The 26,124-nt window shown below is 56.9% G+C and overlaps 1 long non-coding RNA gene across 1 annotated transcript; it reads left to right on the top strand.

Annotated features, from left to right (window-relative positions):
* Positions 1-1,335: 1,335 nt before the first annotated feature.
* Positions 1,336-24,260, top strand: LOC119705326. The gene is made up of 3 exons (XR_005258191.1): positions 1,336-1,507; positions 20,616-20,782; positions 22,744-24,260. It is a non-coding gene; the product is annotated as an uncharacterized LOC119705326 (long non-coding RNA).
* Positions 24,261-26,124: the final 1,864 nt, after the last annotated feature.

The following is a 26,124-nucleotide window of genomic DNA, read 5'->3' as shown; positions in this document are numbered from 1 at the left end:
GAGCGCAGCCCGGCATGGCCAAGTTCAAGGCTGGGCAGGGGGCCGGGCGCGGGGATGTTAATGGGGGCTGCGCGGGGGCTGCGGAGCAGGGGGGCCGGGGGGGTCTGCGTGCTCTTACCCTGTGCAGCCCTGAGCACCCAAAAACCACCTTACAGAGAGGCAATGATTGCCAAGTGCAGCAAGAGGGGTTGGGTGGGGACACCGGTGGTACTTGGAGGAATTTGGGTGGCTGGGGGGCTGATGGTGCTTGGGGGGCTGGTATTGCTGTGGGGGATTAGCATGAGCTGGAGGAGAACTGATGCTGCTGGGGGCAGACTGGTGCTATGGAGGTGTTACGGGGGAACTGGTGTTGCTAATGGCTGTTACTGGGAGAACTGGTGCTGCAGGGGGGCTGCAAGGGGAGATGATGGCACAGTGCAGGGCCCTGTTGGTGCAGTAGGCATCCTGGGGCCGATCTGGGCTTGAGAGCCTCGCAGAGGACAGACCCTCTTTGGGTCTGCCTGCCGCTCCAGGCCCGAGCAGAGACCCCCCCCCCCCCGCACCCCCTCATCTCCGTGCCGCTCCCCCCTCCCCGGATGAAGTGTGCGGAGACAGGCGGAGCGGCCCGTGGAAAAACACCATGGAGGGCCTGCACAAAGGGGGTTTTATTCAAATTTGTTTAGAGTTTAGCGGATTTGCATGAAAAATGTGTGAGAAAAGCCGGCTCCAATGACCTCATCCCCAGCTGCCATTAATGTTCAATTAAGTGCTGAATAGTAGCAAAGGGGGGACCGGCCGGGACGTGCAGAGAATCCAGGCTCGGGCGCAGACTGTGAGAACCGGGCGGCCCCCCCGACCGTCTGGCCCCGGCCAGCCCCGACGGGGTCCCCCCGCCGCCGCCCCGCTCTGCACCGGGAGGTGCGCTGAGCCCGTCGGGTCTCAGCCCGTCTGGGTTCTTGCCCGGATCAGCCGCATTCTGAGGCACAGTGCCCCCCCGCCGCGTCCAAGGTGGGTGTTTGGAGGGGGTAATGCCCCCTCTGCGTTGCCGGGGCTGTTGTCACTCCCCCCGCAGCCCGCCTCGCCCGGCCCGAAGCCGCTCTCCGCCTGGCAGACGGTGTCAAAGCCCAAGTTCAAGTCCACGCCGAGGGGCTCTGCCCTGGGATTCCCAGCTCCTTTCCATCCTCCGCCTTTTGTTCGCTTCTGACAATTGCTCTTTATTTCTTACACACCCCCAGCCTCCCCCCCGCACCCCCCTCCCTGCCCGCACTTGGCACCGTTTAGCTGTCTGCCTGCAAACTTAACAACCCCGGTTCTTGGTATAAGCACTCAAATTACCCTTCTTTCTACATATAAACACGGCCCGGGGTGTGCGGCTCTCCCCGGCCGCGGGGTCCCCCCGGCCCAGCCCGGCTCCCCCGCACCGGCCCCGGCCCCGGCCGGAGGAAGTTTCTGCTGCGGGACACGGCAGGAGAACACGAGCCGAACACAGAACCCCCGCTCTGCGTGGCTCCCCCGGGCCAGCGCTCAGGTAAGGGAACACACCCCCCCATTCGCTTTTGGGGGGCTGCCTCTACTCCGGGGCGTGATGACACAGCAGGTTTTGGGGAGTGACGGGAGGGCGTCTCTCTGTAGGGGTTCCCACGTACTCCTGGCAAAGCCAGCCCTGCCTCGGGCACGCTGATGAGGAGCCCCGAGCCGACCTCCCCCGGGCGTGCGGACCCACCCCCGGCCGGGTGCGGCGGGGACACTGCCTGGCGGGGGCAGTCGGAAAGCCAGGGGAGGCGGCCTTCCCAAACCTGCCTCTGCCCCGGCCTGCCTCTCTCCGCCCCCCTCGGGAGGGGAACACCCACCCGGGGAGCGGACCGCGGGGTTGGGGGGCCTTTGAGGGCCGGCACCCCCCGGGCTCCCGAGCACTGACACCCTCGGACCCGCTGCCCTCCGGGACGGGGCTTCGGGGCAAAGCCCTCGCCGAGGGTCAGCGGCACCGTCCCAGCTGGGTCGCACCTCCCTCTGCGCAGGTGTGATGACACGGGGCAGGGTGACCGAGGGAGGTGCTGACTGACCCCACAAATAAACCCCTTCCCCTACCTGCGGCTGGGTAGTGCTGGGATAAACTGGTCGGGACGGGGCGAGTCTGGGGGCCTCGGGCAGATTTAGGTTTTCGGCTGGTGTAATTTTTTTTCTAAGATAATTTCGGGTGAAGGGAGGATGAACATACATGCCCCTCCACCTCCCGGGCCTAAAATAGAGATAACGGCAGGAAGGAGAGAACACACCTTCACCGGGGAAGTGAGCAAGGTTGGGGAGAGCGAGAAAAGAAAGGAGGGGATAAGAGGCTGAGAAGGGACAGGGAGGAGGAGGGATAACGGGTGGGGAGACAGGAGGGATCCCCCGAATCCCGTCCTCGAGCCCAGCGCGGCGGCACGGGCGCTGTCACCGGCGCCTCGGGGCGGGGCGGCCCCGCGGCCCAGGGACACCGGCGGGGCCGGGCCGTGCCGAGGGCCGAGGGCTGTCACGTCGCATCGCGTCACGCAGCATCGTGTAGTATCATACGGCGCCATAAACGATAGCGGAACATAAGGACATACGTGTTCTTTATATCTGTGCAGAACGGAGCGCACATGAGGCTGTGTTGCATTGCAGTCGGGGGTCGTCCCCAGCGCCCCGTGGGGTGCGGGGAGGTCGCGCTGTGCAGCGTCCCCGCCGAGGGTGCGCTGGGCTGGCCGCATCCTCGCTCGGAGAGCGGGGACAGAGCACTCCCGGCTCCAAAACAGCCCTTCTCTCTCACGTGAGTGCTTGAAAATAGCGGCGTGGGCGCACCCCGGCGCCGTGGGAGAGGCCGCGCTTTTTTTCTTTTTCTTTTTTTTTTTTTTTTTTTTTTTTTTTTTCTTTTTTTTTTTTTTTGGTGGCTATTTCAAAAATCCACACTGGCACCAGTGCCTCCAATGTCCGTCCCTTCCGTGGGCCCGCACGCGTGAATGCACGCACGGCTGCTTCTCCCCACTGGTGCCTGGGGACGCCCCTCGCCCCCTGAGCAGAGGAAGCAGGGGCGAGCCCCTCCAGGGCACCCACCCGCGGCTCTGCACCCACCGGGGGCTTCACACGGTGCCGGCGGACCCACTGAGGTCACGAATTGCCGGGGGCTCAGCACCCGGGCGAGAGTCGGAGCCCCGTGGAAGGATGGAAAAGATTTTCCCTCGGCCGGTGGGAAATCAAAAATATCCCCGTGCGGGGAAACAGTGAAGAGTGGGGTCTGGGTTTGAGGAAAGCGGGACAAAGTGGGGGGGAAAGGAGGGATGGAGGTGAAAAAGGAATGGAGAGTTGAAGGAAAGGATGGAGGGATGGAAGGGGAGAAAGAAAGATGGAAGGATGGAGGGGGAGAAGGAGGGATAAAGGGTGGAAAAGAAATGGAGGGTGAAAAAGGGGGGATGAAGGGTAGAAAAGGAGGGATGATGGGTGTAAAAGGAGGGAGAGAGGTGGGATAAAGGAATGGATGGAGACAAGAGAAGGAAGAATACAGTGGGAGAAGGAGGAATGTAGGGTGGAAAATGAGGGATGGAGGGGAAGAAGAAGGAATGGAGGATGGAAAAGGAGGGATGGAGGATGGAAAAGGAGGGATGGAGGGAGAAAGGAGGGACGGAGGGGGGAAGGGTACCGCGCCCCCGATTGGCTGCTTAAGCACAAAATCCGGAGGTGGGTTTGCGGGGTGGGGGCGCGGAGGGGCCGGGGGCTGCTGGGGGGCAGAGGTGGGTGCTCGGGAGGCTGCAGGCCCCCCCGGCAGCCATTTTGTGGCAGTACCTGCCTTGGTGCCAGGGCTGGGCGGTGGGGCCGGAGCAGAGCCCTGCCCGACCCTCCCCGGCCCGGCGGGGCGGTGAGGGACGCGGGGGGGGGAGGCCTCCACGCCACGGTGGGAAACGTATTACCGCGCCCGCCACGCTTGCCCATTGACAGAGATAAACATGCAAATGAGTCTCTTTGCATGTCATTAGCATACAGGCAGATTGTGGGGGGAGGGGCCGCACTGTGCGCACTGCAGCGTGCTTTAATGCAACACCCAAACAGCCATTGCGGGTCTCTCCCGCCAGCAGCACCTGCGGCTCCCCGCGCCCCCCGCCGCGGGCAGTGGGACCCCATCACCCCCTGGCTCCCCCCGGCCCGCCGAGCCAACACCGGCGCTGAGCCGCCGGGCAGCCGGCTCGTCCAGCCTGCCCGGGGCTGCAGGGCACAAGGATACGCAGGGATAAATAAAGCCAAACCTCGGGAAGGGGCTCATTTTGGGGCTCTTTCTGTGTTTTCACCTTTTTCGTGTTCTTTCACCTTGCGCAGGGAAGGAAGCGGGCGGGGAGCCCTCAGCCGCCGCCTCTTGCAGCCCCGCTCCCGCCACCGCCCTTAACCGAGTGTGTTGGGTGGAGTGGGGAAAGGGAGCGACAAAGCCGAGGGATTTGGGGACGGAAGGTGCAGGGGAACGGGTGCCCGGCGTAGGGGATCCCCACGGCTGGGCAGCGGCCGGGGTGCGCCCTGCGGGAGCGCGTTTGCAAACGACAGAAGCGAACCCGGGGGCTGTGTCCGTCTGCGGACGCGGCTGTGTCCGCGACTCCTGCGAGTGCCGCCCCGAGCGTGCCCGCACACGCGTGTGGCACCCCCGCGCCGTACGCGTGTGCCCCCCGGGCGGGTGTGTCACACCCCGGGTCACCATCCGCGGGTGTGTGTGCGTGTCCCGCACACGCGTGGGTGCACCAGAGCGCGGGGCGTTCGCACACACCCCGGGCGCCCTTCCGGAGCGTTTCTCCCGCGGGCGAGCACCGCACCCACGGCCAGGGGGGTGCGGGGAAAGGGATGAGATGAGGGATCCCTCCCGGCCGGGCTTCCCCTCCGTGCCGGCCGCCCTGCGGCGAGGGTGGCACCGCAGAGGGCCCCGCCGTCGCCTCCTCGGGTTTTCGTTGAAGGGGGAACAGCTCTCCCGTCCTCGCCAGCAGGGCAGGCGAACAGCGTGCCACGGGCCGCGCAGCGAGGAAAACGCGTCCGAGTGGCAATTCAGCCTCAGCGGGAAAAGGAGGGCACTTCCCGGGCACCTTTGTGTCCCACTCTCTCCCCCCCAGATTTTCCCCGCACCTCTGCGGGGAGAGAGCGAGGAAGTGCCCGGGTACCGCGGCTGCGGGGCTGGGCGCGGGCCCCCGGGCAGCGGCCGCTCGTAGCCCGGGGGGACCCGCTGGGAAATGAACCCCAGCCCCATTTAGGGCGCACTCGGCGGGGAAGGCACCCCTTTTCTTCTGCGTGCCCCCGAGACACGGCAGAGCCCCCCGTCCCGCACCTCCCAGAGCAGCGGCTCCTCCCTCTGCAAAGAAACCGGCTTTTTGGTCCCGCAAGTACCCCCGATTTTTATTCTTGCAAAGAAACACACTTTCCATTCCTCCAAATAAACACGATATTTTTTTTTAATGTTGTAAATAAGCCCGATTTTTATTCTAGCAAATAAGCCAGCTTTTCTCCGCCCCGATGGTTTATTTCTGGCCGGGAATGACAAGGCGGGGAGAGGACGTGGGGCCGGACCGGGCAGTGTTTTGGGGAGGGGAAAACCCAAACTCCGGCAGGCGTTGAGAAATTAAATCGCCCTGGCTCATCTCCCTGTCCCATCACAGAGGAGATAAAAGCGCCGGGGAATTTGTTTTCTAACACAATTTTTAAAACCCCGAGTATATCCTTTGCCCGTATGTCCTCGGGAGAGCGAAAATTCACAGAGCAGCCCCGTAATGAATTTTTTTTCTGCTGAAAATTCCTCCCAAATTCAGTTAATAGATTATGATTACAAATAATGCCGGTTCTTTTTTCAGCGACTAAGTATACAATTGGAAATTAGAAACACCGATGTTTTGGTATTATTAGTATTTATTATTGTTATTATTATTATTTTTATTATTATTATGTGTACGGTTTGTTTTGTGTGTAGTAGGGTTTTTTAAGTTTGGGGGTTGGGTTTGTTATTTTCTTTTTTAATAAACCTGAAATATAATTTTCCTAAGCTTTAGCAGCCTTTCAGAAGAGGACTCCGGATAAAATTCGGAGCTTCTGCCTTTTAAAACGACAAAAGTGTTAGGCGAAGGTTCTGGGAGAAGCCCCGTAGCATGGACAATGCCGAGCGGGGATAACTCTGTCCGGCGTGTGCCACTTACGGAAATCATCCTTTTAATTTCACTCTCGAGTAAGAGAATTCCGAGAGTCTGAAAAAGTGATTTATGGAGACCTTGAGACCTGCAGCCGCTGGGGCGGCCCCGGCAACCCCGGCCCCGGCCCGTAGCAGCCCCCGAACCCGCTCTCCATCCCCGTGTGCCCCATTCCTCCGGGATCAGGACGGCAGGGACAGCCCTGAGCTGCCGGGCAAAGTTGGCAGCGCTCGGCAGGATTGCAGCCAGGGCTGTGTGGGGCGCAGGGTCCGGTCCCGGTCTCGGTCCAGAGCTGTCACCATGTCGTGCCTCCTACCCCAGGCACAGCCCTCACCCGGAGCACCTCTGGCTCCGGCTTCGGGGCAGCCACAGGCGGGGAGGAGGAGAGGAGCGCGGTTAACGAAAGAGGGCTCTATTTCTGGCAGCAGGGCCGGCTCTTTGTCGCTAGGACCGGGCAGGGCGACCCTGGGGCTGTGCCACCCCGTTTTACCGTCGGGGCACGGCGGGGAGTCCACACCGTCCCCAGCACCGGGAGCAGCCCGCATGCCGACGAGGGCGGCGGGGGCTGACCGAGCCGCTCGACGGTCATTAAAACAGCCCCTCGGCTTCCCTGGCGTCCCCTCCCCGCGATTTCCGCGCCCTGGCGGGTGTGTTTGTGTTCGAGTGGGCTTCGACCGGTGCCCAGCCACGGCCCGTCCCGAGTATGGCCCCGGGGCTCGCCGGCCGCTGCGCCGGGTGATCCCAGCCCGGTAACGAGGGGGAAAGGAGGCGAGGGCTCGAGATCGGACCGGACCAGGGAGGACCGCTCCCTCCTCGGCCCGTCGGGACGTGGCCGGAGGATGCGAGGGGACCCGGCGGCGCCGCGCCCCGACGGCCGCCCCGCCCCTGTCCAGGGTCCTGAAACAGTCTGGGGCCGCCGGGTCCGCCGAGCGGCCGACGGGACGGGCTCGGGCCGGGGGGCGGCGGAACCCCGCGGGGTGCGGGTGGGACCCCTCTGTTGCGGGGAGAGACTCCTCGGGTGCGGGGCGGGAGGCGTCGGTGTATGGGGCGGGAGCCGGGAATGCCACCGAGGAGACGGTGGCTCTCACGGCGGCGAGACGGGCCGGCAGCTGTAGGGCCGGCCAGCGGCCCCGACGGCGCGTTTCCATGCGCTATTCTTCCCCGATTTACTGCTTGTCACCGGCAGCTCAATGGGGGTCCCCCCGTCTCCGGGACCTGCGCTGCCTTCCCCCTCTCCCGCCCCCGCCGGCCCCGGGGCCGCGCAGAGCCGACCCCCCCTCCCCACCCCCCGGCACAGCGCTCTGCCCGTCGGCCGCTCCCCTGCGCGGCTTCGGGGAAGTTCAAGAAGTTGCCTGGCCCCGCTCCCTCCGAGCAGAGCCAGCCCAAACACCAGCGCCTGCCCCGGAATATTTCACCGTCGGGCAGAGGGAAGGGAGGGGGGAAGGCGGCTTAAATCCACCCCCCCCAAGCCCCTCGGGCTCTAATCTCCCATGCATCGTTACAACTGTCCGCAGCGAGGCGGGGGAGGCCGGGCTGCAATTAGCTATAGAGCCGCTCGCCTTGCAAACAGAGGGGCTCGGATTATTGCAAATTCATTTCTATTTTCCAGGCCAGCGCTTGTATTCTCTGTTAGCATAAGAATAGAGCCAGGCCCTGTGAACTCCTCCGACCTACTGACCCCTCTCCCCAGAAATGAATAGCAGCACTTTCCGTCCCCCCCCCTCGCCAGCCTCTCCAGCAGACTCGAGCCACGGCCTAAATTCCTAATCAGGGTAATTTAATATATCTTAAGCCCCTGGCTGCTTTATTTTCACTCCTTTTTTTTAGTTTGTTTTAGGCATTCACTGGCTCTCACCCCGTCATTAGAGATCCTTATTTGACGGATATAAGAAGCTGTTATGAGACTACAAGTCTCTTTTTATCTTCTAAATAAGCTGTGCTTCCCCGTAATTAGAATGGTGTTCCCAGCCTTTGAGGCCTTTCAGGGCCGCCTAACAAAAAACTTGCAGGAGCTGAATAATCCCGAAGTGCAGACTCCCCGGCCCAAGCAAAGAGCCGGGACACAGAGCCGCGCCGGGCGGGGCCGGGGGGTGGGATGCGGCGGGGGCACCCACGCGTGGGCTGCCTCGGCTCCGCCCGCAAGCGTGCAGGGGCGGCCTTGCCCGCACCCCCGGAGCGCGGGGGTTTCGCCGGCACCGGGACAGCCGCTCGTCCTTTGTTGGGGGCGAGGGTCTCGCCCCCTCCCACACCCGCCCTTGTGACAGCGCGGCCCGACCCCACGGGGCACCCCCGGCTCCTGGCGCTGCCCCGGCCCTCGGCGCCCCGCGGGTGTCCCGCAGTGCCCGCGCCGGGCGAAGCGGCCCCGGGGGGGGGCCCGGAGCGCCCCGGGAGCCCCGAGCCGTCGGGGGGATCCCGCCGGGGCGCGCCGCCCGCCCCTCATTGGTCAGCGCGGGCTGACGGGCGCGCTCGGGGCTCGCCGATTGGCTGGCGGGGCGGTCGGGCTTGGTGTCGTCACGGCCGCTCGACGGGGCTCCCCCGGGCGCGGGGGCGCGGCGGGCGCGGGGGGCCCGTCCCCGCCCGTGAGCGGCCCCGCGGAGCGGCAGCCCCGGCCGAGAGCGGCGTGTCTCTGAATGCAGAGACACATAGGTGTGTGGAATAGATGTGGAAACGCCGGGAAAGTGGCTTTGGGATAATTAGCCTTCTTGATGTGGTTGGAGAGTTATCTAATCCAGAGGAGCCTAAAGGCATCATTACGGAGACAATATTTCAGGAAATCCAATTCATTGGAGCAAAAATATGACATTCATTTTGCTGGTTATGTTATTACAAATATCCTTCAAAGCCGACATTTCACACGCCCTCCCTCCCCCCAGAAAAAAAAAAAAAAAAGAAAAAAAAAGTGAAATAAAATAAAGTAAAATAAAATGACCAGACTAAAAGCCCCAAAGCTACCGACTGGGAGCTGGGAGGAGGAGGCCGGACGGCAAAGGGATCAGCCCTCAGCTTCCAGGACCCGAACGCAGAGGGCTGGGTAGAACACGAAGGTCTTTGATGCTGGAGGGAGCTCCCGGAGTGGGGCAGAGAGCTGTGGGGAGTTCAGACAGAAACAGCCCCAAACACCGGACACCAGCGCTGCGGCTCTCGGGGGGCCGGAGGAGGCCGCCCCGCGCTCGCCCTGCGCTGGGCTGCGCGCAATTTTCAGCTCTTCCGCGGAGGAATTCGCGCTGCGAGCGGCGGTCGGCGGCGGGCAGCGCGCAGAGGGCAACGGGCAGGGCGGCTCTGCCTCGTACGACCGATCTCGGAGCCGAGCCGCGTAAAACCACGGCCCCTCCGGGCACGGCTTCGCCTCTGCCGGCGCTGCCCGGAGCTCCGCTGCCCGTGCCACTGGCGATACTGGTGCGACTGGTGCCCGCCGGGGAGCAGCTGGCCGGGAAAGGCTCTGCCGGGATCTCCCTGCCCGGATCAGACCGTTTCCCACAGGGTCGGGGACAGGCGCGGGGCCGCAGCCGGTGATGGGGTGGCTGTCAGGCGGTCAGCATCTCCCCAAATCCCACTCAACGAAATCCGCCCCTTGGAGCGTCCCTCGCCTTCCCTCCGCGCCTCAGACCGCCGGGCACCCGTCCCGCTCCACGCCGGAGCAGGGACACGCGTGGGCCTCCGCCGCCGTGCTGCGCCCCGGCGTCTTTTTGTAAAGACACGGGCAAAACGGGGAAGGAAAACGCTGTTTCCCGGCCCTGGCCGGCAGTCTCGGCGGGGAAGCCGGGCTGCCCATCCAGCTTCGGTTTCCCGAGCCATGCCGGGCTCCGAGAGGCCGACATCGGCTCGTCCCGGCGGGGCGGCGGCGGGTGTAGGTCCCGAACCGCGCCCAGCCCGGCTCCTCCAGCTGCCGCCACGTCCCCGCTCCAGCTCGCAGCCTGGTTGTTTTGTTTAATTAAACTCAATGTCAGTGTTAATTTTCCGCCTGGCCGGGCAGCCCTGCCTTTGCCGGAGCCGGAGTTTGGTTACAGATGTCAACGCGCCCCATCGGGGCTGCGCCGAGCCCGTGGAGACGCGCTGCGCCGGCCACGCGTGGCCACGGCCACGGGTTCATGGCAGCGGCCGTGGGCTGCGGGGCCGGGAGACAGCAGGGGCCGGACTCGCCCGGGACCCTCCCCCGCCACTGGCGTCTAGGTCCTTGCAGGGGCAAAAAGGGTGGGCACTCATCGTTGTGATGTGTGTCGTGTGAAGAGCTGTCCCTGTGTGTCTCGCGTGGATTTCCACGGAGAACGGGGAAACTGGTGACAATCCGTCCCGGCAGGGTGGAGGCGAGATGCTGGGAAACCTGGAGGTGCGTTTTGGGAGGGAGGAGATCCTTCCTGGTGCTATAGGAAAGAGGTCCCCTACCGAGGTTCATGCCTGGCTCTGGAGGGTAGAGAGATGCTGCAGGGACAGGTGGAGGACCCCGGGCCACTCCCAAACCAATGTCAGCTCTGGAGACGACTGCCTCCCTCTGCAGAGGTGTTCCAGGCCAGGCCAGGACACAGCACAGTGACAGGGAGGGGACACTTTCCTGCCTTCTCTTGCCCTACTTTCTGCAGAGCCCTCAGCCTCAGCTCGTTCATTGCCTTTTCAGCAGCCAGGCAGCTCTCTGCCCTCCCCAATTACTTTTCCAACCCCTCCAAACTTTCGGTGGTCGCAGCACCCCAGGTGGCTGCCAAAGCAGCTTTCTGTGCCAGGAATCCAGCTGGAGCATCCCAGCCCCTCTTTCTGCAGGCTGGACTCTATTTAATTCCTGCTCAGACTGCAGCTATTGCACAACTCCAAGACGCCTCCTTGCCCTGCCCTGCTGCCCCCCCAGTCCCTGTGGGATGCCCTCAGTGAGGCAGCAACCCACATGGCACAGGGTGAGCCTGCTCCTCACATATCCTGTCCTCTTCTCTGGTCTATCCTGAGCCGTTCCTGACATGCCATGTGCCTCCTGGCTCTTGCCAGTGCCCAGGCTAATCTCTTCAATCCCCATGTCTTGGAGTGCTCTTCCTCCATGGATGTAGCTGTTTCCTTGCCGTGTAGGTAATGGATTTATTTTCTCTGCGCTCAACACTGAAATCCTCCTCCACTTGAAGGCCAAGTTCATTAGCACGATGAGTTCCTTTCCGTAGCCCTCTACACAATGCCAGGTCTGAGGTTGGAGCAGCAGTGGATATTGTCCTGTTGCTACTTCCTCCCTCCTCCCTGGCACTTCTGAAGGCTCACACTCCTGTCTGCTGCAGGGGCTCCGGCACTGACTGCTCTGAGCTGGGAACCCCTCGGGTTTGTTATGCCACTTTGTCTCCTAACTTTTAACCGGTTATTCATTCCCCAGCTGCTTTTCAAACTTCCCTTCTCGGCAACAGGCTCGGCCTTATTTACCAAACAATCAGGTTTATTGCTGTTTCTCCCCATTCTTTGTTACCATTTCTATCTGTTTTCCCCATTAAACTCAGGACGTTGTGGTTTTCCGGACCCCCCGTAGAGCCCTTTTGGGGAAGTTGGCTATCCTCCATTCCTATTTACAAAGACTGATTCACACAGGAGGCTAAACTACAGCTACTGAAATAGCCATTTCATATTTAACTTCTTCTAAAAGCCTCCCCTAAATCCCATCTTTTCTCACTGCCTGTTTCTGTGCACTCGATCAAGCTGTTTTGCAACCCAGGCACCCAGGCCCCCATAAGACTGGGAGAATTTCTGTGAGATGATGGTAACAGCATCCAGTGCAGGACGGTCTTCAGTGTAGGGGTTCATACCATTTTCTTCTCCTTCCATTCTCTTCTCCTGCAGATTGCAAGCCCCCAGACATCCACCTTTGGTGCTTTTTATTTGTTTATCATCAGCAAACCATTCCCAGAAATTCCCTTTGTCCTGCTTTGTTGTTTTATGTCGATGCTGGGGAGTTCACCTTGGAGAGGAATTGAGGTTGGGATCTGGGGGCTATAGGGGGCCACAGCCCTTACGTGGGTGACTGGTAGAAACAAGCCACCATATGCCTGCCCCACCCTGACGGGGGGAATTTACTTCTACCACCTGTCCCTAAAACTCCCCACACAGATCCCTCTCTTCTGGTGATTGCCACGGTCCAAATATCCCAGTCCCTTTTCCAAGACAGGCGTCACATCTCAGGAGATAGAAGATGGATGATGGTGTGCCCAAAACAGGGGAACCCGGAGGGGCTGCAGGGTTGGCCAGTGCCAGTCCCTGAGGAGATGCAGCCCCCTGGCATGTGTCCATCCTCTGCCTTGATGGAGGTGCAGGTGTGAAGAGGAGGAAAGCAGGCCCTGCCTTATTGGAGCCGCTCGTAAACAAAGCCACTTGAGTGGAGAGGATTCAGAGAGCCCAACAGCCGCAGGAAACTATAATTACGTTTAAATATTGTTAGCATCATTATCTTTTATCCGCCATCAGATTAAAACAATTATGGCATTTTCAGGAATCGTCCTTGGCATTCTCTTGACCGACGTTATCTGTCAGGCAGGAAATGTGATTTTCACTTGGAGAGGTGCCAGCCACTGTGCGGCCGGTCCCACAGCCCCTGCGATGGGAGAAGCCGGCAGCCAGGGTGAATTCCCATTTTATGGAGAAGCCCACACTCATCCCATTCCCTGTGGTCAGGCATCAGTCACTCCATCCTCATACCCGTATTCAGAATTTCTACAGATTTGCCTTGGGATTGCCAAACAGTGGTGAGGGGTGGCAGAGATGGGGACACCAGCCTGTGCCATCACCTCTGCCGGTGGCTGTGGCAGCGTGCCGGAGCGGGTGGCCTTGGCAAACACAGCTCCGTGCCTGAAAGCTGTGGTGAGCAATTTACCCGAGGAACTCATTTCAGGAGATCTAGTCTAAGTTAATTAAAGATGGCTGGCTGGGGTCATCGCCTTGGCAACAATTAAGGGCAGGAAAGACGCCTCATTAGTAATAGTTTTTAACAAAAACCATAATTTTTCATATCAAGACAATCCTGGGCACATAAGACGGGGGGCAGGAGGATGCTTTCTATCTGGCTTTCTCTTTCCCCACCCTGTCTGTGGGTTAGCTCACAAGGCAGGACTGAGAGATGAGAAAACAGGATTGAGAGGAAAAGCCCCTTTGCAGATCTGTGTGCTGGCCAGGGTCTGGTGGCCAGTGGCCAGTGCCTGGGCAGCAGCACCAAAGCTGTGGAGAAAGGGGCACATGGATAATGGGGGCTATGTCTGGAGGGCAGCAGGTGAAATCCAGTTTCTTGGGAAGGGAAGAAGCCAGGAACCAGCCATTGCTGCTGTGCAGGGGCTGCCTGCATATCCCGACCCAGGGAGCATCGTGCCAGGCTGCCACCCCCAGCCACCAGCGATGGGGTTATTCCTCCAGCTGTGCCTTTGTTTTTTAATTTCCCCCTTGTACTCCAGAAATCTTAATGCCGCTGCCTACTAATGCCAGGCTGGGCAGAGCAGCTTTATTTTCTACTTAATTAACTGTCATCCAGTGATTGATCAATTAATGATGGAGCCATCATGGTAATGCTCTGGGAGCTGGTGCGCCGGGGCCAGGCCGAGTCATGTGCTCGCCTTCCCACTCCTACCTGCTCCGGCACCCGGCACGCTCCCCCCGGCACCAGGGCTGTGCCGACTTCTCTCCTGACAGCAAAGGACACTGTGACAGATGGAAAATCCCTTGCTCCCAGGAAATTTGGCCATTTACAGGGCAGCTGCATGAGGGATTGGGGACGAGCGACTGGGGACCAGGAGTGATGCTCCTGCCCTGCCATCCCTGACCGGTGTCTGGGGGTGGCAGAGGGGCCACTTCCCTGCTGGACATGGTGTCTGCTGCTGTGTTGAGCTCTAGCTCAAGTATTTCTGCAGCTTCCCCTTGCCTTAGTGGCATTTTGGCTGATTTTGACCACCCGGGTGATGCTCTCACCGCTGACCAAAAGGAGCCAGGGTTCAGCAGAGCGAGCAGCAAGGCGGTTCTGCTCTTGGCCTCCTCCTTCTCCTCCAAAGTTACACACACAGCTCAAATGGGAGAGATAAATATAAACTCCACTCAGATATCCATAGAAACAGAGCTGGAGATGGAAGACCCCATGCAGATAAAAACCTTTCTCCTTCCCACACGCTGCTATTCCCAGTGTTATTCCAGAGCATTTTATAAAACCAGTAGAGCTGGGCAGGGACCAACAGAAATGACCAATAAGGTGTTAGCAGGAAAATCCCGGAACGGGGGAAACACTTTTTCTGCTGAATAATTCATCTGTTGTAAAAAACCCCGTCAGGACTGTGTTTGAGAAGGGGTGAGGCTGCACCTGGAACAGTGGGGCCCGCCGGCACACACGTGCACAGGGCTGAGAGGGATGCAGCGAGCAAGTGGTGTAAGTCCTGTCGCTTAATTACTGTTTCCTCTCTGCGCCGTGGAAAGTGCTGAGATGTGGATTTGATGCACTGAAAAGCGTCTGGCATCTTGTCATGCACCACCAGCCCATCTCCAGCATTCAACAGCTGGAGAACAAACCTCCCCATGCACCCCCAGGTGTATTCCTGCACCTAAAACATCACCGCCTGTTTTTCTACGGATCGGTCCCGATGATAACGTGTTTGTTCAGACAACTCTGACGGCTGCTGGGAAGGAAACCGAATCGGTACCGAAGGGAACCAGCCGCTGCTCAGGGCTGCGTGTGCAGCTCCTCCTCCCCACAGGCTCCAGATTGAGTTGTTTGTCTCATTACATCCCTGCACACACATCCGCACCCACACACCGACACATATATAATCCCGTGCGTACAGCCAGGAGAAAACCTTATATAGTATTATAAACATCGTGCTATTTTTTGAATTAAAGCTCAAAACCGTTCATTGGAGATGACACACGCAACACGTTCAAGCCCAAGAATAGGTTTGGAAGCAACTCGGGAAAATATCAATATTCTCCAGCGTTTCCTTACATCCCAAAACCAATCCAGCATAATTTCTGCTATCAATAATGCATGTTTACAGGGAGAAGACATTCAAGGAGGCCCATGGCTCGAGCCCATCCTCCCTTTAGGGGTGACGTTTCTGCACTTCCCTGGGCTGGGAGAAAGATTTATTTCACCTATCCTTATGGCGAGGAAGCTGTTTGCGGAATTAACCCCCCTGGGAGTTTTTTGGGGGAAGAATGGAGCCTTTTCTCTGCCTGCTCGGTGCCTGGAGGTGCTCGGTGGTGTGAGGTGTGGTGTGCCAAGAGAAGCTTAGGCAGTCCCTGGGCTCGTGCCGGCTGCCGAGCTCCCACATGTCGTGGCCATGTGGAGCCTAGAAATAAGCTGAGGTTTGGGTGGCAAGGAGGGGTTTGCAGTGTGCCAAGGTGGGGGATAAAGTGGGGAGGGGGTGGCAAAGCAAATCTCCCTCATAGTCACACAGGAGAGAGCAGAGAGCTGGAGAAATTGTGAATTCATTTGGAAAAGCAATGGCTGAGCACCCTCAGCATCTCGCTGGCTTGTCTCCCCATCGGCTGCACCCTGTGTGAGGCAGTGGGAGCTCGGCAGACCCTGAGGGGCTTTTGTAGGGCTGACCATGGGGTGGAGGAGGAGGAGAGGCCGTGGGGAGGTGAGCTGGCTGCTCACCCACACATAGGGGCCCTAACCAGCAGTGCCCAGCATGCCCTGACCCCATGTGGGGCAGTCAGGAGGGCACAGATATATTGTGGCCAGCTCAAAAAGATGGTTCAAGACAGAGATGGAGCAATTTAAAACCAATTAATAACTGTAAACTGTCCTGGCCCTTGCTGTTCATTAGGCAACCACAAAGAAACTTTATTTTAGAGTTGCAAGTCCTCCTTTTTTTTTACAGAGAGAAACTTTTTAAATATGTAATTGGCTCTGGGAACCAGGACCCAAAGGGGTTGCAAAAGCAAGGGAAGCAATTGCCTTAATCAGTCCAAGATCTCTGATTTATTTATGTATTTATTTCTATTTCAAAGCAGTGCTGCTCATCATATCAGAGCCTTTAGAAGCACAATTATTCTCTCGACAGAAGAGCTAACCTAGGCTGCGATTATTTGCCTTTCTGAAAGGCAGCGGTTCCCCGTCAGCCGTCCTTCCCACGAACGCAGTCCCGCTCCCGCATCTCTCCGAGCGATTTTAGCATCTGAGAAACATTCCCCCCAGCCTTCCCAGAGCCACAGCCTGCCTGAACACCCAGCCTTTCTGCCGAGCTTCCCAGCTTCAAAGAGTGGGGCGAGCGTTCACTACATAATGATTCTTTATTCCGGTTCTTTGGCTGCTTTTCAATCGGTGGTCGGGAAACGTGCTCACGTCTTTATGGCTCGTAAAAGACACTCGAGGTCACAGGTGGAAGGAGCTGGGCAGACCCAGCCCCAGGTGGGTTTTGGAACGTGGGGGTTTGCTCGTGTTTCACCCCTGAGAAAAGCTTTATTTCCAGGCTGTGCCTGGAGCTGGGTTCGGAGCGGGATCAGGGTGGAATTCAGAGGCGATGCTCTGCTGGCCTGCAGAGACAGAGGGTGTTCCAGCAGCGGAAGGGAACAAGTGGAAAGACAGGAAAAGAGGGAGCTGTCCTTTGAAAACAAGCCTTCTTGAAGCTGCAGCGGGATGCCCGGGGTTGGAGCAATGTCCCAAGCCCTGGCTGCCCACCCTGGGAGCAGTCATCCACAGGCTGAGTGGGCAGCTCAGTGCTTGGGATGAGCAGGCTGGCTCCTGCGAGGTCAAGGGGGCCTCTGGGGTGGATCCTGCTCTGTTCTCTCCACCAGCTGCAAATTTTGCCCCATAAAGAGACAAATCCCTGTTTAGTGACAGCCCTGCAAGGATCCCCATCTCGGGGGGCTCAGCTGCCCCATCCCTGGAAGGTTCCTACGGCGAGCAGCGATACAACGCCGCGTCCCCAAGCCACCACGGGGCTCCTCCGCAGCAGCACGAGCCATCCGTGGGCTCGGGAGAAATCCTCGCGTGTTGTTTCCCCCCCATCCCCATCCCTGCAATGCATATTTTGCGAAGGTTTAATTGGCAGCAATTATTAACTAGCACAGGCCCTGGAAACCTGCCAGTCAGGAAAATAATGAACCATTTTAATACACATTCAGCCCGTAAACAAATGTGGCTGCCAGAGCCATTGCGGCCGCCTGGCACTGGGAGAGGCAGCACAGAAGATCAGCGGGGAGACCCAGGGCAGCTCCACTGTCTTTCTGGCACTGGGTGAGAGTCTGTGTCCCCAAGGCCACTCCGTGTCCCTGTGGGAAAGGCCTCGCCTTTCCCTGGGGGCTCTCCATGGGACCCTAACACTGCCCTGAGATAGCAGCATCAGTAATGGAATGGAACCAATCCCATGTAAATTTAAGGTGTAGATTTGGGCTTTGGGATAGTTTTGGTGGGTGGAAATGGGTCTGTGCATTGGGAAGCGGGCACAGGAGAACCCCAAGACTGAATCCTGCAGAGCATCCTTGCTCCCTGCCTTGCCCTGCATCCCTCCCTTGCTCCCACGAGCCCAGCTGGGGTCCTGGCCCCTCCACCCCGACTAGCGGAGTCACAGGCACAGGGACAAACCTGCTGTCCCCTGGCAGGTCCCTCTTTTATCTGCCTGCAGGCTCCCCCCAGACAGGCTCCCGGGGCATTCAGACCGTGGGCAAACAGCCTCTGCCCGCTGCAGGCATGAATGAGATGCTGTGTCCCTAGAACATCCCTGGGCACTGGCATCCTCCAGCACCCCTTGGCACCCCCCTGGCATCCAGCTCAAAAAGGAAGGACCCCCCTGCTAAAAAAAAAAAAAAAAAGAAAAAAAAAAAAAAGTGGGACACAGGCTTGAAATTTTTCATTCAGGGAAATATTTCTGCAAAGGAGCCGCTTCAGGTTTATTCTACAAGGGATACATTTTTCCGTGTTATTTTTTAATTTTCTCTCTCTCTTTCTCTCTCTCTCTTTTTTTTTTTTTTTTTTTTTTTTAATAGTAAAATGGGCTGATGGTTCTTTTAACTTTCAGTAATTTGTGGAAATTAAAAAAAAAAAAAAGGAAAATCATTTGCAACGCGACCCAGATTTAAATGGCACTCTGAAATGGATGTCGCCTGGCTTTGGTTTTTTGCCTTTCTTTTTTTTTTTTTTATGAACTCACTCCCAGAATGGTGAAAAATCTCTCAAATCTAGATCATGAAAGTGTAATGAATTGTTTTCCTGATTTTTTTAAATGCTCCTGACAAATAATTATTCTGTATCTGAAAGGAGATTAAAATAATCTTTGTTTTACACGTAGCTCACAGAAGCATTTTTTACCATTGGAAAATAAAGTAAAATAGTATAAACCAGGGAGACTTAAAATATATAATTTAGTAAAAAGGTGGAATCAGCTCTTTCCTCAGGTTCATGTGTGTAAAAAGGCATTTTTATATCTTGCCTGAGCTAAGACTATTGCTGCCTGCTTTCAGAAGTGGTTTCTTCCCTTGAATTAAGTACCAAGGTAGTAAAGATACAGTATTTATAAGCCAAAAAATAAAGCAGGCACAATTTATTAAACAGCTACAATGTGACAATAAATAATTTTAATGTCAATCAAAATCGGATTATTGTCACTGAAATTTGGATTGAAAAGATAAAAGCCTGAAAGGAAGAATTGAAATCCAACACTGGAGACGATTCCAATATCTTTGTTCCTTGCAATAAATATTTTGGGTGAGAGTTTAAACCAGTTCATTCTTAATTTGGGGGGAAAAAGGTTGACTGTGGTAGACTTTTAAGAAATATACTAAGAAAATATATTCATGTTTGGGATTGGTGAGAAGAGCTTTATTTTTGTGAGAAATAAAACAATTTTATTTTATTGTTTTTTTTAAAAAAAAACTGCTTGGGTTTTAATTTTCTTTTCAGTGTCAGGCAGTGGCAGGAGAGGGATGCTTTTCTTGACCCAGTGAAAATTCCCCCTTCTTCCTCCTATTTTGGAAAACCCAAACTCAGCACCTCTTGGATTAAATTCAGGCACAGCCGCCCATGATTTGGGACAGGCATTTTTCGGTGCAGCCGCACTCCAAAGGCCCAGGGAGCCCCGGCTGCCGTGGGGAGCTCTGCTCACCCACAGCCCCAGCCCCAGCTCCCTGCCTGCCCTGCTGGGCCTCGGGGGCAAGGGCCCCCTTCTGCAGCGTTCCCCTTTGCTCCCAGGGATGCTCAGGGGGGTACTATGTGCATCCAGGGTGGGAAAAACCCTTTCTCAAGGTGGTAAAAACTGCAGTAATTCCCCTGGTGGGGAGCAGGGCACGAGGGAGAGCGGAGGCCAGAGACAGAGCTCTGGGAGACACATCCTCATCGCCTATTTTATAACCCCAAAATGAGGATGATGAGGATGGGGTGCAGGCAGGGCTTCTGGCCTCTGCTGGATTCACCTGAGGGGCTGAGACTCTCTGGGCAGGAGAAGGGTCCCTTCTCGATCCCCTTCCTGAGAGCACTGCCCAGCTGCCCGCCGGTCTCCGGCAGGGGCTCTGCCTTGGCACCGAGCTCAAACCGTGCCTGAACCAGCAAATATTCAACTGGAGTGGCCGAGGCAGAAACACTCTGTGTGTCTCTAGGGCAACGTGCTTGTTCTGCATCCCAATAATGCCCAATCCCTCCTCGAGACAAAGCTCCCAATTGTTTTTACAGGGGTTTAGGTGCATGGTATAAATAAATACACCTATTTATATACATTTAAAGATGGGTATGTGCACACCAAGTTAATATCCAGTATTGGTGTATAGCCAGAGTGTCAGAACATGCACGGATGGAGGTGTGGGCTAGGAGTGGGATGTCTAAGTTTGTCCCCGGAGCGGCTGATGGATGGACAAGGAGGAACCAGCGGGGGCCGGGTGGTTTTAATCAGCATGTGTGTGTGTGTGACAATAGTTGGGTGAAGAAGGGGACCTGACACCGGCATCCTTGATTTGTTATAAATCACACACATAAAAATTGGGGGGGGGGCAAATTAAATCTTGGGGATCGCAGTGGTTTCAGTGCCAACTCAATCCCCAAGCTGGAACAAAGCTTTGCCAGCCCTGAAATAAATGATGCTTCACCTAATGGCTCTTATCCCTTCCCCACTGCCTCCGACCAGGCAGCTTTGGGGTTTTAACGATGCCGACGTGATGAGAAGCAACGTCTGGGCCTGGTGCTGATTTTTACCAGCAAAGGTAGCCCTGCCAGGTGGGGTGGAGGCCCTGGGGGACTCGTGGTGGGGAGGGGAGGCTCGTCCCCATGTCCCCAGGTCCCCGCTCGGCCGTGGCTTCGCTGATGCTCCGCAGCCGCCGGGCTCCTCTCTCTGCTCAATTGCACAGCGCGCAAATGGAATCGCTCTCCTCGCTGTGTTTGTGGCCATGGGAGTGGAAGAATTACATTGGGCTGAAAATAGTATTTACTTTTACTGATTGAAAAATAGATGTTAGGAAAAAAAAATAAAAAAAAGAGGCAAAAGCAGGAATTGAAACTATAATTACAACAAACCATATGTAAACTCCCAGGTAAACACTGATTATACTGTGTCATTTCAGCCAGACTTTATTAGCGAGGGAAGAACAGAATCTTCTTTCTCTCTCCGCCCGCGGCGGATGCAGCACGCAGGATCCCACTGCCTGCCATTTGCAGAACACTTTTCACCCTAAAAAATCTCAGGTTCGTGGCCTGATCCTGCATAGCTCCCATCAGCTGCGTTTCCGAGGTGAGCCGTGCCATTCCCCCCGCGTGGCTGCAGAGTGGGGCTCTCAGGGTGCTGCCGAGGCTGCAGGTCTGAGCTGCCCCCTGGCACGTCCTCTTCTTTGGGGAGAGGCAGGGAAGGGACTGGAGCATGCCAGGGGAAGAGAAACTCAGGGCGTGGGACCCAGCCTGCTCACAGCGTGTCGGGATGGGATGGGATGGGATGGGATGGGATGGGATGGGATGGGATGGGATGGGATGGGATGGGATGGGATGGGATGGGATGGGATGGGATGGGATGGGATGGGATGGGATGGGATGGGGTAGGATGCCCCAGCTGCAGAATCCCCTTTCTCTCTGGCAGTTCACAGGCCCAGCTGCAGGAGGATAGGGCTGGCCAGATCCATCCTTGGAGGAAAGCTGGAGGAGATGAGTGGCTGTAGCCTTTCCAGGCCCTTTGCTTGCTCCTTAGCAATGGAGCCAGACCCCCTTTGTCAGGGAGCTGCATCCCCAGAGCCCAACACTCCAAATGCAGGAGAGGAGCATGGTTGGAGTATTGTTCTGTGTTACACAGCATCCCCCTCACTCACTGCCACGGCCCACAAAGGTCCCACAAAGCCTCCAAAATCTCTCCTCCCTGCCAGGTGTGGTGGAGACAGAGCAATGCCATCATGACATGTCCGTGTCCACTGTGTCACTCTCAGGACACCTCAGAGCAGTTGCAGCATCCCCTCCTCTGCCCTGCAGTGCAAGGGTCTCCCGGCAGCACTGTTCCCTTCGGATGAATATTTGGGGACCTCTTGCCGCAGTTTCCTTGCGGGGTGGATGAGGGGAGATGGGAACGGAGGGGAAGAAGGAAACCACGAGCAGCGTGAGGAGCGCCAGGTATCCTTACACAACGGGGCCGGCGGCCGTACAGCTTTGCCATAGTGGCACCCTGTGGCAAAACGCATTACTACAGCTGGCAGCCGCTCCGGAGGGGGACACGGCCCGGGGGGCCCTCGCCCCGGGGGCTCACACCCTCTGCGGACACTGGCAGGCGGGGGTGGGATGCCGGGGGCTGAGCAGCCGGCGGTGCCCTCCCCCGTGACATCCCAGCCCCCCGTGGCGGGTACCACCCATCTCCTGGGGTCAGCCGGGATGCTCATCCAGCCTGGACATCCCCTGGGATGGTGCTGGAGCACGGGCGGGCTCGCTGGCCATTGCACGCCGCTCGCTCGGGGCTTTCCGGTGCCATCCGAGCGGCCGGGCGGCGGGGGCCGGGCGGTGATGGGCAGCGGGGTGTGTGCGTGCGTTGGTTTTCTCCTCCCGGAGCAGACCCGGAGTGACGGAGCGAGCTCTTTGTCTGCCTTCGCCTGCCTGTCACGGCTCCCGGCGTTTCCCAGCCACCTTGCACGGCGCGCAGCCACTTTGGCAGGAGCTGTCTCGGAATTTTAATGCGGCTGATTAACGCGCCGCGGTGTAATCGTGGAGCCAGCCGTACCCCTTCCCGAGCCTTGCCTTTTGGGGGAATAAATAACCAAACCCAACCGGGCACCCCCGCTCACGGTGCCTCATCCTGTTCTGAACGGAGCTAGAGAGTGGGACCGAACTGGAGGCAGGAGGTGATCCCAAAGGAAGAGATCCTGATGTCTGTCCTGGGTCAGCCCAGAAAGCCGAGGGGTGTAACAGAGATGCCTCTGCCATCCTGGCACACCGGTGACAGAGGTGGTTTTGGGGCCAGTACAGGGATGTGCCAGGGGTTGTGGCACTGCATGACACGCCCAGGAGTTTTGGGAAGGGTCACCTGTCCCTCTGGGAGGAAGGGTGAGTGGTGGAAAACTCCAGGCAGAAGGGGAAGGTGAAGGGGAGAGGGTGGAGAGGAAGTCTGCGTGTGGAGCAGGGAGAAGATGGCTGAGCAGATCTCTGTGCCACCCAGGAGATGATGAGGGGGAGTTATTGACACAGAGGACACATTGCTAAATTTTCAATCTGTCCCTTTCTTAGGTGGTGTTGACAGAAGAAGATGGGGAGGAGATTTCAATGGCAGGCACACGTGTCCCAGGAGAGGGTGAGACACCAACAGAGATGGAGCAAGAAATGAGCCTTGGACAGCTGTGGGAGAGAAACCCAAACCTTCTCTGGAAAGCAGGGTCACCTGCAGGATGGGGACACCTCATGAAATACCCATCCCTCCAGACATCTGGGAGCAGCAAGCAGCCATCAGGAGCTGGCATGGGTCCCATCAGCACTGGGGAAGGTGCAGAGCAGAGCAGTGAGGGTGGGAGGTGCCACTCAGGACCCACCACGCTGCTGGGATGTGCCCACGGATAGAAGGGGAAATGTGAAAGGGACGACAGGGAATCAAGGGAACGCAACAGCACCTAAAGTAAAGGAGTGAAGACTGAAAGTGTGAAACAAAGCTGGTTTGGGCTCAGACGGGAGAGAAGATCCATACCCAGAGCATCTCCTTCAGCGGGAGATGATTTCAGAGGGGTTGTGAATGTTTGAACTGGCTCAGGATTTGCCTGGGAAAGGTTAGGCTGGTGTTTCTAGTGTGATTGCAACCAAGCCAGCTCTGCGGGGGGTGGCTGCCGTGTTTATTCATGGTGGGGAAGGGACCAGCTGACTTTTAGATCCCCAAAAGCATAAAGAGGGGGAATGGGCCCTTTCCTGTGATCATGGACAATGATCCTACTACTTCACCTCAGGGCTTTCCAGATGTCAGCCATGACCCAAAAAATTAAATGATGAAGAAAGGAGAATAAACCCCAAAGCAAGCGAGGCAGCACAATCTCCTCCCCTGCCTTAGGGCTGCCCTTACTAAAAGCTCAACTGATCCTATTTTTGAGACTGAAAGGTGAACTCCAAATGCAGAGCAAACATCCCTTTATGGGGGTCTCTCTTTTCACCCTTCGAACAGAGACCCTCCCCTTTCCACAGCTGCTGGGTGCAGCCTCCTGGTCCCACCATCACAGCCTTTTGTCCCAAACAAGAGCTTCCTTTGGGAAGGCAGTTTCATTCCCATGCACCTTCCCTGGTTTTCTTTGGGTCTGTGTCCCCTCTCCAGCATCCCTTTACCCTATTAATATCCTTTGACTGTCCTCACACCTGCAGACAATCTGGTCCCCAACCACCTCCACCTCCCCCCTTCCTCAAAAGCTTCCCTCAGCTGTCTTTAAGTCGTAGCTGAAATCTGTGGTATGTAGGAGGAGAAATTCAGTCTGACAGCAGTTTAAAACACCGCACTACTTGGCAGATTTAAATGCTATTTTAAATATAAGCTATGACACAACGGACAAAAATAGCATTGAAAATACCCTGTCATGTTCCATATTGCGAGGAATAGGGAAGCAGACCAGGCTAGAAAGGAGCAGAGAGAGGGGCCAGATGGAGAGGAGAGGTTATTTTGTTTGTTTTAAAGAAACTGGATAAATGTATTTTGTATGTGACTGAGTAAATGTGTTTTATAGAGCAACAAGCCAAAAAAAAAAAAAAAAAAAGATAAACCTTCTCATGAAAAATCTACATATTTTATTTGATGTGGGATCTGCCAAAGCAGGTTTGCTGCTGAGAGGATATATTTGTTATCGGGTTGTTTTGGAGATGCTCAACACCAGCAGCCACCAGCTATTGAAGACCACTTGGTCTCTGCTGAGTCTTTTTCTTCCTTTTATTTATCTATGTTTTAATAGGAATTTGCTCTTCTCAAAAAAAGGAAAAAGCCATCCCAAATACCTGGAAGTGACTTTTCACCTGCGACTCCCAGCTTGGTGACCCTGCACTGCAGGAGCTGACGGATTGCAGTGCTTGGCTGGGAGCATCCCTGCAGGGACAGCCCGTGGGCCCAGGGAGGGAGGGATGCAGGCTGAGCCACCACTGCTTGCCCAAAGTGCCTGGGTGACTGTCTGGGACATCCTGGGAGCTCCCCTGGCCCTGCAGCACGGTTGCTTTCTGGCATGGGTAGGAAGCATCTGGAGCATCTGGGCCCTGAAACTGCAGGGCTGCAAGGAGAGGTTTCTTCATCATTCTTCCTGAATACAATCAGCTGCTCTCTCATCACAGCATCTTCTTCCCCACCCCTCCACACGCACTGTCGCACAGGGCAGGACAAACACCTATCCACACTTTGGGTTGGTCTCATGGGGCTGGGTTTTGGCTCCTTCCAATCCCCCCGGTATAACCAGCAGTAAATCTGGTCATGAGAACGACCTGAGAAGGGTCCAAGAGGTCTGGGGAGAGGTCAGAATGTGAGCAAGTCTGGGGCTGCAGCACCATGAGACACACTGGAAAGCCTGGAGACAAGGGCTGGTGTTCCACACTAGACTGTCCCTCTCTGGGGACAGGCACAGGGCTGGCACTCATGGCAAGGAGGTGCCAGCTGCCATCTGTGTCCCCAAAATGGGGTAGAATGTGAGGTTCTCTCCCAGTACAGGATCTTGCAGCTCTGCCTCTGGCTGCCTGATTGCAATAGCAACTGCCCCTCTTATGCTGGGGTAAGGATTTGGTCCTGACAAGACCTAACAGCACAAATTACCAGGTTGGCTGAGCTGCCAGGGCACTGATGAACACCCTGGCAAGAATTCAGGGGCTCCCCAAGCCTCCTGCATCCACTGCTAATCCAGCTGCAGCAGCTGAAACCAAGGGCAAAGACACAGAGTAAAACATTTCTGCTATCATCTTAAAAAGGTCTTTTTTATTTTAAACCCAACATGTTGTTATAATGGAAACACACAATTTGAAGAGCTTAACAAAACAGTTCAATGAAGCCAGGTTAGCATTAGAAATCAAAGACTGAGATCTTTCAATCCCTTGCAAATCACCATGGCCTCGGAAAATGTGCCCCCCAGGCAGATTTCTCTGACCATCCAGTGGTGGAGGCAAAAAAAAAGCAAAATCTTTTTATTAGGAGAGAACAGCCCTGAATCTGTGCTCCCTTCTCGCCTCTGGGTGCCCACTCCCAGCCAGGGGCTTGTGGCTCCTCCTGGCCCTCTGCCTGTGCCCAGCCTTGGCGTTCCTGTGGGCACTCTGGAAGGAAGGGAGACCTCAGGCACTGCTCACATCAGGAACGGCATTGCTGCTCACAGTGCCAGAAAGTCCATGACCTTTTCTGCCTCTAGACTAAGGCAACTGGCAGAGCAGGGCACCCACATCTCCACATCTTAATAAAGGTTTTAGAGACTCCCAGTTTCCCTGTCTGCTGCAGGGCAGAGTCAATAGGCAGCAGTTGCAGCATGGAGTCTGGCTCCATGCGTGTGCCAAGAGGGATGTACTCAGCTCTCAGCTTGTGCACCTTGCAGAGGGGGCTGTGTACCCTCCCCAAGGCCTCCCTGTGCATACAGAAACCCCGAACTAGACGGAAACAGGAGAAACCCTGGTGAGAGGTGA

This window comes from Motacilla alba, chromosome 10 (assembly GCF_015832195.1).
Source record: "Motacilla alba alba isolate MOTALB_02 chromosome 10, Motacilla_alba_V1.0_pri, whole genome shotgun sequence".
Classification (NCBI taxonomy): domain Eukaryota; kingdom Metazoa; phylum Chordata; class Aves; order Passeriformes; family Motacillidae; genus Motacilla; species Motacilla alba.
The sequence above is the reverse complement of the archived record's forward strand: the minus strand, read 5'-3'. Positions and strand labels throughout refer to the sequence as shown.